Below are 7,592 nucleotides of genomic sequence, written 5' to 3' on the forward strand. Positions count from 1 at the left end.
ACTTAAGCCTTTTTAATATGGTTAAGGGGAGCTTAACGGTTAAAATACCTCCGGACCCCTTGAGAAAAATTAGTGGGAAAAGAATTTTAAAACATGAAATTTTGATAACTTTTTATCAATATGTTATCAACCGGTTTTCCCCTTGAGCGGTGAAATTAGGCTTTGTAACCCTAAATGGGTGAGCATTTAATGTAGTAGGTAAAAAGGATAAAAGTGAGTTTTCCTTTGTCATTTTTACCCTAACGCATTCAAGAAAGAAATTTGGAGCGCTTGTTGATCTGAGAAAGATTGTTTTGCTGTAAATTGCGGAATTGTTTCGTGATTTGGGAAATTTAGCTGAGTTGAAGGTTGCAAAAGGTCGAACTAGTGTGCACTTGGGCATTTCAACCAGTAAAAGGGGAAATGTGCGTGAAACAAGGTATTTCTTTGAACATACTACTTCAAATCTTGTTCATCTGGAATGGCATCAACTTCAAAGACTATAGAGAGGTTAATGATTACTTCTGAGCCTATGGAAGCTATAGAGGTAGAACAAATTGTGTCATATCATGCATTGTCACAAGTTTCAAGTGGAGTTGTGATCAAAGGTGATTTGTCTAGTTACATTGACTGCAAAATAGAATATTTAGGATCTCTATACATTTATACACAATTAAAATCACTTTGTGATAAGAACAGAAAGATTGAAACAAAGTATGCTAGGGTTTTCGGAAAGGGTTTTCATAATGTCGCTTACTTTCTTAAATATTTCGAGGATGAGCATATTAGAATCATTTTGAGTCGAGTTCATGGAGAGAATATGTATTTAGAGCTTGAACTCACACAATAACTAAGGAAGCCATTTAGGTTGTAACTAGTTATTTCTCAACCGATGAAGTACTCGTTCTTGGAAGAATTTCAAAAGACACGATATTCTCTTTAATTGGTTCTACTTCTGATAAGCGTTCCTTTTCTATCAACAATATTAGAGACCCTGCAGTGAAACTAGTAGCAATGGTAATAGGCTACTGAGTGTTTTACTCTAGTAGACTTAATAGTGTTCTATCTGCAGCAATTCATACTGCTCATAGAATGATTGTTGATAATGCAAATTATGATATCTATGAAGCCATCTAAAGGCAATTATTTCAAAATTTGTAATCAGTTAAAAAGAATAACAACCAAAAATTCAAGTATGGCCAACTATTGGTCAGATTATTCTTCTATTTTCAGAACTTTCTACCAGGAATTGGAAACATTGAGTGGTCAAAGGACTCACCGGTCTTGATACAAATTAAGAACAACATCAAGGCTATAAAGAATACTTTCCCTGCTGCCATGAACAAATATTTTAATGAGTTCCAAAAGAAAATGAGTATGAGAATGAGACTACCAAAAGAAGTGGTAAAGAACTTTGAAAATGATACAATCTTCACCATTACCACTTATTTTTACCTGATGCAAGCAATTGAGCCAAGAGAGGAAGAAATGGACGACATGAGTTATGAGGTAAACTATGATCTACTGGTTGGTTATGCTAATACCCTATTAGCATCACCTAAAGATAAAAAGAAGGCAAAATTAGACATTGTGGTAGTCCAAGATTAACCTACACAAACCAGTACTGCACCTGTTAAAAGTGCAAAAGGAAAGAATAAAAAAATTGATGAAGCATCTCCAGCAAAAAAGAGTACTAGTATAACTCGAAGTGTCCTAACCAAAAAGGAACCAGAACCCAAAGTATATACTAAGAAGGAGACAAAGAAGAGAGGTAGAAAATTAATTTTGCAACCAAAGTATGAGGAAACGGATTTTGATGAAGAACCAAAGAAGGCAAAATCAACCGGCAAAATATCCAAGAAGGTTAAGGAAGTGCCAAAGGAAACTATGCCTATTGATATAGCATCCCTCAAACCAGAAACCCATTTTGAAAGAACAATGAAGACACTAAACAGGAATAGGTTTGACAATGTAAAAGAGCATTTTGGTTCCTTCACTGAGAATGAGAAAGAGCAAGTGATTCAATAGGTAATCACTCATTTGTGTCATTACAGTAGATATCCACATGAACTAGAAAAATATATCTCAAATTCTTTGTACACTATTCTTTTGAATAAATGGGAGGAAGCTATTAAATTAGAAAAATAAATCATTGATGAGGTATTTGTTCAATATTTCTCTAAATTTTCTAAAGATGATATTAGTGCCTTAGTTGCTCGATACAAATCTCAGTTTACATTCAAAGAAAGAAGACTAAAGTTACTCAGTGGAAAGAAGGCAATTGTTGAAACTCGGACCCATCAAATAGCCTGTGAAATCAGAAGGATGGAAGACCTCATCCAATCCTCTATGAATGAGGATAATGTTGCTGATGATGTTAATAGACTGCAAATGGATGAAGAGGAGATTATTCAATCCAATGAGGTTTATCCTCTCAATAAAAAGGATGAATCCATTATTCATATTGTAAATGATGCTCAAGACACAATTGACCTATCTGGAGATAACACTGCACCAAATATGGAGCCTCCTGCAAATGTTGATGTACAGGTTACCTTAGTTGAACAACCGGCAACTCAACTAAAAGTAGACAATCCACCAGAAATAGAACAACTGGAGAAACCCCAATCTCCACCAATCATTCAAGCTATTCAAAAGGATCCTACTGAAAATGTTGTCACACAATCCTCTTAAAAAGAAACAGAGAATAATACAGAGAAAGCAATCATTAAGGTTGTATCCCCTAAACTAGCAAAGAAGAAACAAATTGAAGAAGACGATGATGATTCTCTAAGTATCTCAGGACCTATCAATATGAACAATTTGAGTGCATCAGAAATGATAAAGATTACAAATGTCATGCAATCTAGAGCGCATAAGAAGAGATTGAAAGAGCAAAGGGTTGAGGCTGAAATAATTCAAACTGCAATAGATATTTTATCTGGTCTACTACCGGAAACATCTATAGCACATCTATCTACACCTATTAGCAAACTTGGTCAGTTGGTTGCAGATGCATTTGATCAAATCAAGTCACTAGAAGATGCTACCCAACTATATGTTGAAAAAAGTCACAAAAAGAAATATGGAGAAAAATTGGCAAAGGATATTGATAGTGGCAAATGGCTCTATCACACAATAAAAGTTTGTTGAGTAAAGTTATTGAAACAGGAGGAAAGTATCTTGCTTCTACCTCCAATGTTACTTTATTTTATTCTGACATTTCAAAAAGTCAAATTGAAACAAAGAAAGAAATACTCCAGGACTCCATACATGCCTTTAACAAATTTGTAGATTATTTGCATAACAGACTGGACATCTATGATAATGAGAAGGCAAAGCGACTCTGATCTCTTAAAGAACTCAAAAGTCGTCTCACATCACAAGTAGACATACTTCAGAGAGCCCACTCTAATGCAGAAGCTATTAATGCAACGCCTAAAACCTGCACACTGGACTCAATGGAAGAATTTTATTCACAGTTGCTATCTACATTTGAGTATACTGAGAACATATTAGAATCATGGGAAAATGCTTTGTCACAGATGAAGAAGAGCTACAATTCTATTTTTATGAGATTAGCTAATGCATGAACTTTTAAGTTATTGTTGTATATGTTGAACACTTTGATACAAATTTTCCATATATATAAATTTTGTATACTAATTTTGTATAATGTATGCATGTTAAGGGGGAGCATGAGTATATGTGTAAATTTTTTGTGTATGCACACTTAGTAGTATTACTATAAAATTTTCTAAGTGTTGCCATCAATGCCAAAGGGAGAGATTGTTGGCTTGATGATGATTGTAATGTACTCATCATTTGTTGTTATTGATGAAACACTCACACACACATGATTATATTGACTACCGATGTAACTTCAATTGTTTACTCTACCAACTGGTATGTTAGAGGTTATACCAAGAGGTTTATCTCTAACTAGTACTTTGTGTCAACCGGTATGTGCATATGAGACAGTCTGTGATTATACTAAGTTGGCATCAAGATGAAGATAAAGATGGAGATGATCCAAGGGAAGGCAACAACGATGGTGAGGAGGACGTTTACTCCTCTCTTCCCCCTTCTTTTTCTCTATTCCTACCTTGATTCCCATGTCATTGCCCCCGTATCTCTGTCGTTTGTCTTGTTGTTCGTGGGTTATAGTTTGGTACTGAGAACAGAAGGTAGTTACGGATGGGGTGTTGCAGAGGTGACAAAGGTGTTTTTGGTTGTGGACAGTGTTGTTGGGTGGTGCTTGGGTTTCGATGTAAAGATCCTTGCATTGACCTTCTTTTCTAATGCTTCTGCAACCGATGTGTTGTGCCAGGAGGTGTCTGTGGCTGCTGAAGTCCCCACTCTTTTCATTGTGGGTGCCTAGTGGTCTTCAATTTTGCACCTGTTTATGCTATTTGCATAGGTGGATGGGGTGTGGAGGGTCTTGCTGATGGAAGGGTGAAAAGGTGGAAATGATGTGGTGGGTCTGGCTGTCGGGAGGTTTTGTTGCGGTGGTTTTCCATTGCGAACAGGGTTTGGTGCTTTGATGGTTGTTGGGAGGGTGATCCTCTTATTCTTGGAGGAGGGCTTGTTTGGGAGGTGCTAGGCCCCTATGCCGAGGGTGTTACTTCCCTTCTTTTATCTAGATGAGAAGGAGGTGTATGGGATCTAGGTGGAGCTCCCACAACCTGGTTCATCATTGGCATTTCGGGTTCTTCACTCCTTTCAGTTGTTTTTTCCCTCAGAGCGGTCTTTGTTATTGCAAGGGGCCTCTATGTGTGGGGTCTATTTGTTCTTGTTTTGTAGCCTTTTGGGGTTTCCTCTTGATGGTTGTGGGTGCTCCTCTTTTTTTTTAATCTTTTTCAAGAGGATCTCTAGCTTTGTTCAAGGTTTCTTTGTTCTGCCTTTCTCATTCTATCCTATTGAGTTGGATCTTTCTTCTACCAAGGGGAAGATTTTTGGGATGACTTCAATGGAACGGATCTTGTTGAGGGCTTTGGATGCCCTATTTTTCGAGGTCGGATGGTTGATTATTGCTTTCTCCCTGCTGATGGGTTTCTGTCCCTATTCTCCTATAGAGGTGGAGATTTTTGTTAAGCTTATCTTCTTGGAGTTGGAATGGTTCAGGCTCCTTCTTCAACATTTGGTTTTGGGAGCCTTCTTAAGAGTTGTGGTCCCATATCTTGGCTGCTAGACTTTGGTTTATGGTATGAAGCATTGTTCTCTCTGCTAATGGTTTCCATCTTTTTAGCTCATATTGAGGTGGAAAGGTGCTTTTTTGTTAGAGGTGCAACTATCAGATGCTTTGAGGTTGTTGGATTCATCCTGGTGGTTTTGGGAGCCATTACAAAACCCAAATCGAAGGTTAAGGAAGTCGGGAATATCCCTATTGATTGGCTGAGGGTGCCTATCAAACTCTCGTTCCTTGATTTTATGTGCTATAGTTTGAGAGTGTAGCCTTGGTGGTGATGTTGGTTTGATTTGTAATGGCTATCTTTTGATTATTTGGCTAGCACTGTCTGTTTGTGGTTGCGCTAGTGTTTGGTTGGCGTTAGTTTGTTTAGTTGTGTTTGGGCTGCTAATTTTCCTTGTTTGTACCCTTTGGCAACATAGTGTTGTGGGTTCCAAATCTTGGTAAAATCTGAGGGTTTTGGGTCCCTTCAAAACCTGTTGTATGGGGTTTCAGGTCCCCTCAAAACCTGTTTTATCCTTAATAAAAAATATTCATTAAATTTGAACATTTAAGATAATCTACCTATATATCCAATTCTTTCTTGTTTCATCTTCTATTTATTTTTTTATATGATATGGTTATCTTAGAAGTGCGAATTCATTTTAGTATCTTTTTCCTTATTATTTGTTGATGATATGAGTCAACATCAACCCATTAGATTTGTGAGACACAACACATCCTATAATATTGTTAACTTGATCTTCAATCTATCCCTTTCTCTCACATTTATGTCCCTTGATTTCAAACCCTCAAATATGCAATAGGAAGTTGCAAAGGAGTTTTAGGAACAAAACTCACAAAAGTAAATAGAATTATTCCAACATGGTCAACGATAACTCCAATAGATTAAAATCCTCTCCATACAAAAAAAATCTCGAGACCAATTTTGTGTTTTGTAACTATCTCAGACTATCATTTGAAAGATGAGTGGATGTTGATTATTTATATTGTTTTTATTATATAAAGTTTTGTAGTTATCATTAAATATATAACTACTACTTATTAGAATTAAAAATTATAGAAAAAGATTAAACAAATAACAAATTGAATTCAACATATCAATTACTTATCAATTATATCAAGTTTTTGGTGTTGTTTGTTTGAGGTTGATAGTCTTTGACTATGTAAAAGATCAACGCCTTAGTTAACGCTGCTTTAATACCCAAAAACCATAAGTAGAGAATCTCACATATAAATATCTAATACATTAACACACTAACTTTTTACAAAAAAAACTAAAACTTGTAGAACTATCTCCATTTTATAAATACAATTATATTATTCTTTATAAAAATAGACATTTATTTCTATTTCCTTACAAACATGTTTCATCATATTAATTCCCAAAGAATCATATCACCCTCATATCATCTAACTTTTGTAGACCAATATAATTTTACCTTATTCTCAATTAAATAACTCATAATCTTAAGTCAGAGTTAAAAGAGTGTTGAAATGACTAACTTAATCAACTAATTTTACTAGTTTATAAATGGTCATTTGAATCATGAATGATTGGAATGGATTCATATCTATTATCAATTTCATGGTATAGAAAAGTCATTACACTCTCCAATGAATTAGAATCCCTTTTTCATTTTTTTCTAGAAAGGGTGCATTGTTTCCCTACCAAGATTGTATTGCCACTGTAGTTTCCAACTTCTATTTATAATAAATATAAGAAGAAATTTTTATTTTTTATTTTTTTCGATAAAGTGGATAAACCACTGAAATATATTAATAATTATTTTTTTATTTTTTTTACAATGTCTGGTTCAAAGAGCACTGAAGGGAAAGAACCACTAAGAAAACCCTTTAGTATTGCTCAAGTAGCACAAGCCTATCTACCCATTACAATAAGCCCATGGGCACAATCCATCCAAAAACCCATCCCAATTGCATACCAAGCCTCATTAGATATAAAGGAAGCTGCTAGAGAAGGCATACAAGAGAAAATTGTATCCATCCAAAAAACTAGAAGATTGGCCAATAATTCGGAGCTGGACCACCCCTGTCTATGAAACACAATTGTCCAAACCACTGATTAGAATGATACTAAAGAGAAGAAGAGAGATCATTATCAGAGATCCTGCCAATACAAAAATTGTGAGAAAACATAATATAACCCAAAGAAGGAGAAGGAGAGGATGCTAAAGACCTCGAGGCACTAGAATAAAACCAAACCATAGAAATGCCCACAGGAGCAACCAAGAAAAGAGAAATAAGATGAGAAGCCATCTCATATACCAAACAATCTGGAAATTCCAAGCTCTTAAAGACAACCACCATCCTCCAAACCTAACCAAGAGTTTCCAGATAAAACAGAGCATCTTACCATATGATAAACGACACCATAAAAGAAAGAAACATGAGAAGACCAATG

The sequence above is a fragment of the Cryptomeria japonica genome, chromosome 4 (assembly GCF_030272615.1).
Source record: "Cryptomeria japonica chromosome 4, Sugi_1.0, whole genome shotgun sequence".
Lineage (NCBI taxonomy): Eukaryota > Viridiplantae > Streptophyta > Pinopsida > Cupressales > Cupressaceae > Cryptomeria > Cryptomeria japonica.